Genomic DNA, 13,511 nt, shown 5'->3' with positions numbered 1-13,511 from the left:
GAAGAATTTACATCAAGATTTAAATTTTGTGGCTCAGTTCACAGATGCCTTATATTGACCCTGATCATAGAAGTTCTCCGTGCGTAATTATTGCTTCTTGAATTCTGCTGTCTGAGGAAACCACTCTGAATATCTCTGCTGGCTTTGAATATATCCCCAGTCTGTCTAAATGAACTTCTTTGGCCTGATAATATTTCCTCACAGAGTGTATCTTCTGAGGAGTCACAGATTCAAGGTTTCCTCGACTTTTCTGTATGCGGACTATTGAGGTCAGTCTCATGGCCTCCCTTTCATTACAGGTGCTTAGTCGACGTTTGATTTGCGAAGGTACATCTTCCCTTTGGCAACCCTGGGATGTGCCCACCTTTCAAGTTTCTATGAATGCAGATACAGTTAATGTCCAGTTTTGGGACGAGAAAGGAAATCACTGTCTTGCTTACTTTTGTATGGTCTTCCCTACAGATATCTTCTTTCGCTTTCAGTCAAAGACAGTCCACTTTTTATGTCAATAAAATGCCCACATATTCATACAGTCAAATTCCTTCCTTAGGTAAAATCATGTTTTCTTACTTTTCTATTCAAAATCAATCCTAATCCAAGCTTATTTTACCAGGTATAATCATTTTTCCAGTATAATCAGATAATCTACCCCCCTCAAATAAAGTTTAGCTATAATACTTCCCCCTAAAATTAATCCCTCCCTCCCCAATCAGTCTTTCACAAAACAACCTCTTTAACCCTAAACAAATGAAAATTATTTTCTTTTCAGTGGTCCAAAACAATCTCTTACCCCCTAAAATAAACTCTTCTCTTAACATTAAATTCTAATGACACTTGCAAATTCAGGAAGTTGTGGTGCAGTAGAATGATAATTGTCCTTGAGGCAGTTTAACTTTTTCATTTACTAAAAGCACCATCTCTTTGCCGTTCATCAATCCATAATGTAAAAGACTAGGTCTGGCCTATGAGAGGATGGAGCAGAAAATGTCAGTTTGCAGTAGATTGCTGCCTTCTGGTCCAGCAGGGACACCCAGACTCAGACCTGAGAGTTGGTCACGTCAGGGAGTGACTGCGAAAAAGGATGTTGGGGATTATTGCTGATACACTCACAAATAAATACCAATCATAATAATAAAAGGAAAAGGCAATATATTTAAAACTGACAAAAGTAATATGCTTGTGAAACATGCCGGCACATGGTATCATTGAGGCCAAGTGCTTAGTGAGATTTAGTAAAAGGTTATACATACATATTCATACATTTATGTGGGGAATTAGATTGGACCTGATAAAAATTCATAATGGATATAAATGTTCACAATTCAGGGCATAAATCAGCCACCAGCCTGAGGTTAGAAAATAACTTCCCCTATAGTCAGGTTGTTATATAATTATCCATTATACTTGTGGAGGGGCAAAAAGGAGATTGAAGAATTGGGCAATTTCCTCAGAGACATCTGGGAATTACTATTGTCAGACAACTAATTTAGATTTGATCTGGTATGGAAGTTCTTATTACCTCAAATAATGTAATTTAGAATTAAAGAATATGGTATATTTTATATTTCTTACTCTTTATGTAATCAAATTTATGCCTGAGGGTAACTACAAGCCCTTCCCTTATAAGCAGGCTAAAGTTAGGGAAATTCAGCCTTCTGTGTTTTCTCACAGAACCTCCTTAAAACAGCTTCAGATTTTCCGAGGAAGTCAGGCAGAGTCCCAGGCAGAGTCCCAGGAATTTAATTTGTTGAAATGCTAGCCAACTATTTGGCTATGTTAGCAGAGCAAAATTTCTGTGCATGAACTGCAATAAAAATCTCACATTCTGAACAGTTCTTATTCTTTTTAATTTTGCATAATAACCTAACTCCTGACCATCACAAATTATAGCACTTACGACAAGCCTGCTTTGTTCTGCTCACTTTTGTCAGCTCACCTAAGCAAAACATAAGCCTTCCAATGGACTTGTTTTCATCAAGCAACCTCTCTGCAGCTCTCCTGTTGCATTTACAAACAGTGTGAAAGCTAACATGATATAACACACACCGTACTCCGATAAAACAGCCTTTGTGACCTTGAAAGCAGATAGCTCGGCTGAAAATGGCTTGATTAAGAATCCACAGACAAACACAGGAAACAATTTACATTCTATGCGTGGGTCAAGGGATACTAGCTGCATTCTGGTAGTTTCCAGAATAAATGTGATACAGTTATAATTATACTATAAAATAGGGCCATAATAAATGTGGGAAACCAAGGAACATTTATTAACCAAACATCTCACCAATTTTGAGAAGAAAAAGGAGTGATACTTGCCATCAGTCTCTTTTAAACATAATGTCTGTTCCTAGTAAGTAATACTACAAACATTGCAAAGCAAACACTCAACAGCTGGAAGGTTCCAGGACCACAAGCAACAAACACTGTGGATTTATGAAAAATAAATCTTGTTGTGCAAACTTGAGTGATCTCTTTGGGCAGACTTATAAAAGGAGTGACTGAAGAGAAGGCAGCAGATGTAACAGACTACTTTTTTTAAAGGTTCAAACCATATTCCATAAAAACCTCACCTGAAAAATTAATTCAAACTGGCTTTGATAAGTAAGCTGTAACTTCTCGTGCTGTTATGGAACACCTGTCCCCTGAATGTGGGCTAACAGATACCTCTTGTCACCTGGGGTTGCCCCCAGCTCAGAGCCAAGCGCTGTAGGTGCGCCGCGCCGCACCAAGCACGAGGCTCTGCAGGCTCCAGCCATCAGGGTGTCCTCATTAACACACAGGCTCTGCAGAAGTAATGGGACAACTTTACAGCTTTCTTGGAACAAATAGGGCAACTCCCTCAAGCACAATTATTCTAACAGTAGCAACATAATCAGCCCTGCAGTTGAAACTCAAATGAGGGTTATGATAGTATGGGGTGGGCCTTGTTGGGACCATTTGACACCAGTCTTCTGCCAATAACATATGCAGTTTTGTTGTGTCTCCCGACTCCTTATGTCCTCCTGCTGCTACTAATGACATCCTGCCAGCAGCAAGCTATTTCCCTGTGAAGCTCCCATGCTGCTTACAACCCAGCTGCCTCATTTTGCCAGCTACCAAACTGCCACTCCTGCTCTCATGTAGGTTTTTCCCTCTTGAATATCGTTCACAGTATACTGGAAACCCCAATATATACTGGGAACTTCAATATAGTGTCCAAAGGTGTAAACGAAAGGTAGCTCATGTAGTGAACTGTGAGATTTTTTTGGGTGGGATGGGTATTTGTGTGAGGTCTGATATTTTTAACATCTTCATCAGGAAAATAAAGTAGTATCTTCAGCATGATACTGACAATTACAACTGTACATTACAGAGAGCTGCACATGCCAGTGAAGAGAGAACTATAAATGAGATGTAAAGAAATTAGACACCCAGAAAGTAACAGTTTTGATCTAGAATCAGCCAAACTGACAAATATTGTACAAATACTCCAAATAGTTTTTCAGTTGAAGAAATAGCCTGAAAAGCTCGAACTGGAAAAGAGAATGATGGGAAATGCTTCTTCCTCTCCGCAGGCAACTAGATGTGAGTTTGCAATAGGATATGGCAAGACAAAAATCAATATAATTTTGGGCTTCATATGAAGAACTGTAACAGCATCAGCTTAAGTAATTTTCTTTAAGATTTTGGCCTTAAATACTCAGTTCCATCCATAATACTATCAAAAAGACAAAGACAAATGAGAAAGAGTTCTGAAAAAAAGCCAGAAAATTAATCAGTGGCTGGAGGGCCAGATTTATTTGGAAATACGTCTTTTATGTTTAACTTGTCCAAACCTCTAAGGGTGATTAAGGGGAACCCATAATGGACTTGTTCTTCTGGAACAAAGTATTTAGAAACAAAAAGCAAAAGAAGGTCAGCAGGTCATGGACTGACAGAGATCCCAGTACTGCTTTGGAGATGGCATTTCTGAGCAGCTGCCAAATTACTCTAGCAGCAAATGCAAAAGAGCGTATAAAAATAAGGGTTGCATTTGCATTCTGAGAATCAAGCTTAGTTTGTGTCTCCTCAGAAACTCACTTTCAGAGGCAAACTCCCTGTTTCTACCATATGCTCAAACAATCAAGTAGGCACACAGTCCAGTATGCTGCTGAGGATCACACCGATTGCATGATATTACTTGATATTCAAAACAGTTCATACTTTAGCCTGTGTATTACACTTTCCTTATAGCATACAAACAGAGCTATGATTAGGAGTGAAGCCAATGGGTGGGAACACCATGACATATTTAGGACAGGACAAAGAGATGCAAGTCAGAGGCTGAAGTTGAACTAAAGAAAGGAAAAGAAAAAAAAAGAACTAGACAAAATACCAACAGAAACTTGACAGCAGACTCCATGGTTTCTGCATTTCTGACTATTTCCTTCACACCAAGGCAGAGAGGACACATTTACATTGGGAGCAAATCTATGCAACTTGTTCTGGGTATTACCTACGCTGCCCAGTAAGCAGTGAGCCTATAAGAGCTTTCTCATGCAGAACTGGAGTCTGTCCACCTGGATCTTCACAAATCTGAGCACATTTGGGAGCTAGCACTCCACCAGATACATCAAGACAGGCTTGCACTGACAGTCACAGATAGTTTACAAGCTGTCTGTGTAATAGCCCTGTGGACAAGGAGCAGAGCATCCTGTGTGTATGGCTGCTCCAAGAGCAGGTCTTTCAGAGCAGCATGAACAGAGTCAGCAGGTTGTGTATACGTCAAACATAGTAAGTGAGCACTGCTTGCTGGGTTAGCAGAATATATGGGCATGACAGGAGTCTGAAGGAGGAAATAACATATTATACTCCCACATCATATGACTATCAGGAAGAAAATCTCAAAAAAGAAAAAAGGTGGCAATAATGCAGCCAGATCCTCCTTTCCTCTTTGAAAATCAGAACAGGAAATAACTCAGTTTTCCCCTAATTAGCAAAGTCTTTCATGGTAGCAGAAAACAAACAGAATGGTGAGTTAGAGGATAAAGGTCTTTCCTAGAAAGGGATTATGAATATATTATAGTTTACTAACTATTTGAGTTATTAATTCTATTTCTACAGATACCACTAATATCCTAAAATTTTTTGACAGAGCAGATATTCTACCAGATGCTTGTCTCATCTTTTGTATCAGAACCTTGACATTGTTCTTGTTTTCACACTTTCTATATTTGGGGGTGGGTGCAACAAAAAATCCAAGAACAATTACATTGTGTGTTTGGGAAACGTCCAAGCTCTCTGAGGTCCTGTGAACAATTGGCAATTTAAAGGCATAAGCAGGCAGATAGGAGGTGGGTCAGCACACCTATGACAGCTACGACATAAATGCATTCCCATAGGCAATTTAAAGGCATAAGCAGGCAGATAGGAGGTGGGTCAGCACACCTATGACAGCTACGACATAAATGCATTCCCATATTTAAAGGATGGTGGTAAGTTCAACAGCATATCAGATATGGAGTTCTGACTACAAAGCACATGCTGTGCTTCAAACTCTTTGTAGTATGTTTATTTATATAATAACATAATTACATATTTCAGCTACATACTTCAGTAGTTGAAGTCACACACTAAGTCTTTTAAAACTGTTTCTAATATACTGAGTGGAATTCAGGTTGCAACCTTTTCAATTCATGGAAGTTAAACTGAATTTTAAATTGCAAGAGATACAGGGTCATTAATTCTGGAATAAGCTCCTTGGTCTATTTTAGCTTAATTCAATATTTAATTCTGGAACAGTTATCCCATTTTAGAATTACTCCAGAATTGTTTTGGCTTCAGAAGGTCATAAAAATATCTTTCATCAGACATACCTATATTCTAATATGCCTGGGTAAAGGAAGAATGAGTCAGGTAAAGAGTCTCTTTACCTAGTCAGATAAAGAGTCCAGATCACATTATTTATTATCTACAGATTCCAGGACATTAAAGCTTCCAATTGTTTTCTCACGAAACTGAATGAGGCAGTTTGTTAATAATTACCTCTGTATAATTGGAATCTAAATCAATGGCAGCTTTGCGATTTGAATATTACTTTAAATAATTTCATTTTTATTAAGCTATTTTGTTGAACATGGTATCACCAAATAGTTTATTCATTTTCTTGTTGACTGTGATTTGAGTTTGTTCCCTTCTTTGAGAAAGAACGAACACATTTTCAACCATTCTAATTTGCTGGTGTGCACTTTGCATTGCTTTTAATTATTTAGGCTGACACAAGTTAACACTAAAAGTCCATAGTCCACAGGGAGTGAAACATGAGAAAACAACTTGGTAGATTGCAACTGACCCAGGAGAAGGAGTGGGCACCACAGTTCTTTGGCAAGGCCCTCATAGAAGAACAGGAATTTGAGGTAGGCACACAGCAAAGAACTTTGGATTAGTATGGTGAGGGAGCTCTCCTGCTCCTTTTAGAGGTGTGGCTCTAATCACTACTTGTCAGTTCTTTTGGAAAGAAGCAGTTTTAGGGTGTTTGGACAGGTAATAGCAAGGAAGGCCTCAGACTGCTTACTCTGACACACTGGGTTTTGTGTGAAAGCCTCACTGGCTTGTTTTCCTTCTCCTAAAAGCACACCGTTCCAGATGAAAGGAGCTTGTGGCTCTGCAAATTCTCCAAAATCTGTAAAGGATTTAGATGGCAATGTAACAGAGCTGTTACCACCCAGAACTGAAAATTTTCTAGCCTGAAGAGGAATACAAAAGTATTCCTGAAAGTAAATTAAAACAATTGTTTAACTGATACTTCCAAAAAGTCATCATGACTTTTCACTGTGTGGAAGACATAAGCTCAACAACCAAGAAATGTCCTCTCTTTTGTTTTTTATCAAGCTTACTTAGTAGGAAGTGAATTCTTATTTTGTAACATTGGTAAAGTGTGCACCTGTGCAACTGCCTGTGCAAAAGCATTATAAACAACTCTTCAGAAAAGTGTTATCTGATGAGTATAGATCAGCGTGCTGTTGCAAAGGTAAGCAGAACAGAATGCTGTTTGCACAGCTTTCACATTCACTGTGAATGAACAGGAGTACAGAGTTCCTCTAAAGGCTTCGAAAATACTGCCACGAAGTGGCTAAATTATCCTTACAAGCGCTTTTATTTATTTCAAACACATTGTTCTCATGAATTTCTCAGCTTGAAAGGATTTTCATTTCAAGTCATCAAATCATAAAACAGGAACTCTGACAGTCATGCATTCAAAACATTTCAATGTCACTTTATAGGATGAGACAAGTACCAGCAGAAGATAAACCACTTCTAATTCCTCTGAGCCAAATTTAAATTTGAACTTTCCTCAGGAAGAATGAGTAAAGGTCTATACTCTACTTGTTCATACTTATATACAAAGGCCTGCAACTTCTCTTATTCCCATGTTCCAGGTAATGAAATAACTGGTTTGGGATGAAGCAAAAGGTTATAGGTATAGGGTTACTCTTCTACCAGTACTAGACATAGGGTCTTCTCTGAAAAGTGAAGAAAGAACCATCTACTGTACTTTAGGCAGCACATTAACTTCACCTAACTTTTAGATGGTAGGGATTAGGGAAGATGATTTCCAACCATCATACCTGAGGACATACCATCTCATTATGCCAACAACCAAGCAGCTATCCATGGTCTGTCTTATAACTTTGCTATGTAAGAAGGGGACAGAGTTTGTGCTGTATATGATGCTGATTCCAGTGTCCTTGGTTTACATTTCATAGAGAGCTCTCCACAAAACAGAGGATATCTCCTCATCACTGAGTTAAAGATAAATTTAGTTTCACTGAATCTTTTCATCAGTGTTTTTTCTAGTGTCATCACTGGGACTAATTTTAAAGTGAAAGTCCGTATTAAAAATATAACATCAAAAAAAGTTCCTGCACAAAATCACAGATCCTGAGAGTCACTACTCATTAGGGTTCCAGTCAACACAGTCACTGACTCAGTGTTCAGAAATTCAATGTGACTGAAATCCAGTCAGCATATCGAGACTTGTCTCCAACACCTGTCAGCAGTTTGAAATATTTTCTTCCAACAGTTATTTTCCTCCTTTGCCCTTTCTTTGAAGATACTCAAAAGTAGCAAGGTTTTATAATATATCTTTTCAGCAATAGGTGGCACCAGTAGCTTCTATCCTTGTATTATTCCAATATGAAGCAATATAAAATATTATACAGATATATCAGAAAGAACTTCACCAAAGTGTCGCTAACAGTCCATTAGCTAAAAGTATGGCCAAATCTTTCCTTTGTCCTATCATTTTAAAAAGCATGAAATATCTTAGAAAATATTCTGATAATAAAATACATGTTTTTCTAAACATTAAGATTGATGAAAATTCTAATGCAAGAACAGAAATAATAAGAATGACAAATACAAAAATAGTCAACTGGTAAAATTTAAAATGATATGTGTAATTAAAAATCCTCTATACTCCTTGTTACTCTTCAGTAAAGTATCACCAATACTTTACTCTTGAATATATAAGTTAACTCATGTACTCAGCTACTTCAGATCTCCTGGAAAGTATATCTATCTTGTTATATTATAAGCTGAAGTATCCCAAAAATGGGTGAACAGCTCTAAGAGTAAGGTCAACATATACAGACTACATATGTAAGTTTTACAAGGCAGATGCACATATATGAACAGAAATATGGCAAATAGAAAAGCATTTGAATTTTTCTGTGTTTGAACAAAAGTTCATATTTACAAGTGGAGAAGTGGAGACTAAAGCATTACATATGGGCCCAAATTCCTCTATATATACCATATGGAGACACTATTATATCCCAAAGAAACTGAATGTTCCTCACAGGCTGCCTTCAGGATTAAAAAGATGCAATATTAATTGGAAACGTTTTCTTCAAAACTTTATTTTACAAAAAGCTATAAGGCAAGTAACAAACAAACCTGGAATTTGTGGTTCCAGGTATTTCAGATTGTCTAATCAAATGAAGATAAGAATATTGCAAAATTATAGTTCACATTTTGATTCAGAAGCTCCTAATGCACTTCTTCAAGTGGTGTATGGTGAGAATGTTGTGGTGAGATATAGCATTTTCATTAAGCTGAGTTTTGGATGGCTGGATGGTTGCATTACTCATAAGAAATGAAGCACTGGTCTGCCTGGGATCAAGGTGTGAAGATAAGGAAAGGAGAAAAGAAATTAAGCAAGGAACACACATGAAATATATAGTCAATGCTCCTTTATTTGTCCTGGCCAGAAAGTGTCCTTCCTTTTTCTTTTATTCTTTTTTTTACCCTTGTCCACATGGTCCAAGCAAGCTGCTAAGCTAAGCTTTGCATAGTATTTCTGCACTCTGATACAATCTATACCAACCCATAAGACTCCCATTTGCTTTTCTTTTGCTTTTTTATTAGGTGAAGCATGTAGAAAAGACATCTTTATAGTTTCAGGGCAATTTTTCATGTACTGACATTGTATATTACTCATATTCTGCTAATGTGTTGTGTCTTCTGCTTGCTATTTCTTTTATAGTACTGAAAAAGTCAAAAGATGGTAATTAATAAAACCATCATTTGCAAGGAATCTTGAAATGGGAGCACCTGGAATCAAAAGGTTCTTTAAACCGTGATAGCCCATTTCTGTTTCAGAGCTCTGTTTCTCCACAGTCTCCAACACACAGTCTCATTTTAGTTGAATTCAGTTGGATTCACTTTTAGACTGGTACTATAAAAATGATACACAGGAAGCTACTTAAAATTTTGCTGCTTGTTCCCCATCACAACTTATTTATTGTTGCCATGCCCTATACCTCCGTGGGATCAAGGACACAGCATCATAAGGGCTACTTCAGTATACTTACTTCATTCAGTGATGCAACATGTTCTGCTTAGGCCTCCATAATGTATTTAGTGGCACTATGGATGTGTTTTAACTAAACTTTCATTGCAGAGCTAGTGCTTCCACTGTACCTAGTACAGTTACCAAAGAGGCATATAATAAATCTACTTAGATGAAAGGTTTTTCCTCCTTCAAATGGATATATCAATTTCATATAACTACAGCAAGCACCTTCTATATTTTCAGATAGACAGACATCTGCAACATGATTGTGCAAAGATTTTTAAAAATTATTTCAGCTTTATCAAAACTGCTCACTTCTGTTATTTTGTAATTTATACAGTTACACTCTTGCACCTTGTAGGACAAGCACAAAAGCTGGATCTTCATACTAGTCATGTTTTACATGGGTAAGTTGAACTAATACATCTGAACCATTATGAATACCCAATACAGGCATATTGCACCAATCTGAGAAAAGACTATAGCAACATTCTGGCTTCAAGCCACAGAAGCTAAATCAGAACAAGACTTTTTTGCATGTTGTGGCATCTATGTCAGGATTTTCCATAATAGCAAATACCCATACAGCCCCATAAATAGAAAGTCTTAGAACTCTGGAAAAGAAAATCACTGAATTTGTTACATATGATTGTTTGTGTGTGTGTGTGATTTTCTCAATTAGTCCAAATTCAAGTTATAAGAAGGAAATTTCTGTTCATGGTCTGAGATCTATATGGCCTGATATAATCTACAAATGCATATTCACAATATTAGATTATCTTTCATGAACAATGGGCACATGCCACAGCCTGATTTACATCTGAATTGAATCCTCAGCATTTCATGCCTTTTTCCATACTGTGAAGATCAGTTAATTTTCATCTGCCTGGGGTTCTCTATTATTTACATGTTTTTGCCATTCACCTTTTGCACATTACATTTGTCCTGCAGGCTCAATTTGTTATTGCAGTTAGACTCATTTCAGTCATTCCTTCAGATCACACCTATGGACACCTACATCTCCAGTAGTGTAGACACTGACAAACTTCTAAATAGTGCCCTTGCAGCAGGAAAAATCTGACATGACTTTATAGTCCACTCATGGCTACAGTGTGTCTCACTGTGTCATGTTATTCTGTTGTACTACTGATTTTTTTCTTTGAGTTCTGCTGGGGCGATCATGGCAGGACATATAGATTACTCATTATTAGTCAAACTCAGGCATCCACTAAGGCATCAGCAACCTTCATTCATGGTTTTCAATTTTTTGCAGATACCAACTTCCCTCTATAAAGCATATATGTTTGGGTGTCAAGTACCTGAATGCAAGTATGGCAGTTCCCAGTGCTAACTGAGAACTGGCCCTTCTGTTAGAATTTATGAGCTTCTTCAATATATTACTCTAGCTGCCTCTTTTCTACTTTGTTTTCTCTACATCTGCCTTGAAATGACCAAGTATCTCTTCCACAGAATCTCTGCCACAGAGACTGAATTCCAGTAGGCAAGCACAATTCCAGTTGTGCAACTCAATCCAGTTTACTTTAAATTAGGCCTTCAAATGTGAAGAGATTCATTTTCAAGTTCAGACTAATTTATGATTGATTTTGATATAATAATCCAAAAACATAGTAATGGGCAAAGACCTTGCTTTAGGTAGTGATACACAGTTACCACTCTAGATAACGTAGATAAAACTTCTTGTAGTAAAATGGATTGGTTGATCATTCCTGCAGACATTACAAAGCTACGTATAAATATGGTGGTAGGCTACTTTTTGTTTTCATGATTAGCCTACAATAGAATAGTTTAATTTTCTCTTAGAGATAGTAAGAGCATACTAATTCAATGTTATTTTGTTATAGTAGATCATTGAAAGGAGCCTCAAAAGAGGGCTAAAATGATGACCAAAGGATCATTTGAAAGATATACAGTGTCATATACTGTCAGCTAGTCTACAGACACATTGGAAGCGGTCATACCCTTTTCAAAGCCATCTTCAGTGTACTGAATTAAGTACTTGACTACTACTTGAATTTCCAGGTGGAATCCAGCCTATTCTCTGATAAATGCTGTTTATCAAATACTGACAAGTGATTTAAGATGAGACACTCAAATAATTTGGTAACTATGACACAGTAGGGATACAGGCCTGTGGCTCATCAGCTCTAAGGCATTCCCTCCTATTTTTAGGTGTGCTGTGGCATGTGCTTGCTGTCATACCTAAGGAATATGATATGTTGTTGAAGGCATATGAAATAACTGAAGAAGTTAAATCCTTGTCACTAGTCCACAGTGTTTTATGTGTTTGACACATATGGTATAAGGACCAATGGCATTATTGCTTTGGGGAGGCAGGGGATGTAGTCCAAAGGTATAAATTCCCAATGATTTTTGTGTACTAAAACACAGCTTCTTATCTCTGTTTTGGACAGTTCGTAAGTTTGGTCATTTGTTTGGTATTCTTCTGCTTTGGGGAAGCTGATATGCAAACTGATAACGCCGTTATAGTGTTGTTCCATCTTTCTTTTATTTCTAATAAAACTCCACATGGTTATCCATTAGTGTTGTAGGTTACACCTGCATTCCATTACGTTTTGCCGTGACTTCCATCTTTCTTCCGCCAGTGCTGAATTCATTGTTTAACTACATGCAGCCTATATTTACCAAGTGCTATGTCAGTATGAAATATTTAGATACATAAGTAGCTGTGCTAAGACTCCAGAAAGAACTGGCATATAAAAGACTGAATAAAGAACATGGTGATACAGTTTTCTTTTAATCTGATCCCATGCCAGTATAACATCTTTGACTGATAAAGGACATTCTGAAATTTTAATATCATGAGCATTTTCATTATATCTGTCTAAAAAATATTACGCGAGATTCAAGCATACAAGTCAACCCATCCTGATCACGATCAAATAATGTATGTCAGTATCTGTAGTATCAACTGGGGCTACAACACAAGTAATAAAATAGATGTAAGGGAATTACAGCAGCTTTGGAAAAGGTATTACATTGGTATATTGGAAAAGTATGTATAGAGACTACAGAAGGAACTTATTAGTTCAGCAGAGACTCAACTAGAAATAGTGTAGAAAATATATTTTTAGAAGCCTTCTAAATTTAGCAAACTATTTTGATGGGGAGGCTTAAACGGAAAGAGGACATCAGAGCCCTGCACAAAGTAGCTAGAGGTGAACTAGCTGGCTGATTCTGATTGCTTACAGTCTCACTGTGAATTTGTATTTCCTATGCAGAAACACGAAAACGCTGAAAAATCACTAACCTTCTGGAGCACGCATCATTAGTGTACACAGGTGGCGTGTGCCCCAGGCTAGGCGGGAGCCTTTACCCTGAAACTCCCCATCGCTCGGTGCTCCTCCACCTGACCCTGCGGCAATGGAAAACAACAAAACCCGCAGTTACTCCCGCCGCGGCCCCCCGCGCCGAAGCGCCCCTCGAGCAGGCTCGGGGAGGCGGCCCCGGGAGGGCGCGGCCGCCTCCCGCCCGCCAGGCGCAGCTGCTCCGCGGGGCGGCGGCGGGCCAGCAGGGGGCGCGGCGCTGCGGCGGGGGCCGCCGGGCACCGGGCGAGGGCGGGCGGGCAGCAGCTTCCCGGCACGGCCGCCGCCGCCGCTGCCGGGAAAGGAGCCGCCCCCGGCGCTCCCGCAGCCCCTGAGTGGCTGCGCCGCGGCGG

General features: G+C 38.5%; 1 protein-coding gene across 2 annotated transcripts in view; it reads right to left on the bottom strand.

The window, feature by feature from the left end:
- AGPS (alkylglycerone phosphate synthase) overlaps window positions 1-13,511 on the bottom strand; it is a 99,123-nt gene that overhangs the window by 85,353 nt on the left and 259 nt on the right. For both annotated transcript variants that reach the window (XM_064514996.1, XM_064514997.1), the window contains exon 2: window positions 13,104-13,208. The gene's annotated coding sequence lies outside the window, so the exon portion shown is untranslated. The remainder of the gene's footprint in view (window positions 1-13,103; window positions 13,209-13,511) is intronic.

Source organism: Dromaius novaehollandiae, chromosome 7, assembly GCF_036370855.1.
Source record: "Dromaius novaehollandiae isolate bDroNov1 chromosome 7, bDroNov1.hap1, whole genome shotgun sequence".
In the NCBI taxonomy this organism is placed as follows: Eukaryota; Metazoa; Chordata; class Aves; order Casuariiformes; family Dromaiidae; genus Dromaius; species Dromaius novaehollandiae.
Note: the sequence above shows the minus strand (reverse complement) of the source record. Positions and strands in the feature narration are given on the sequence as shown.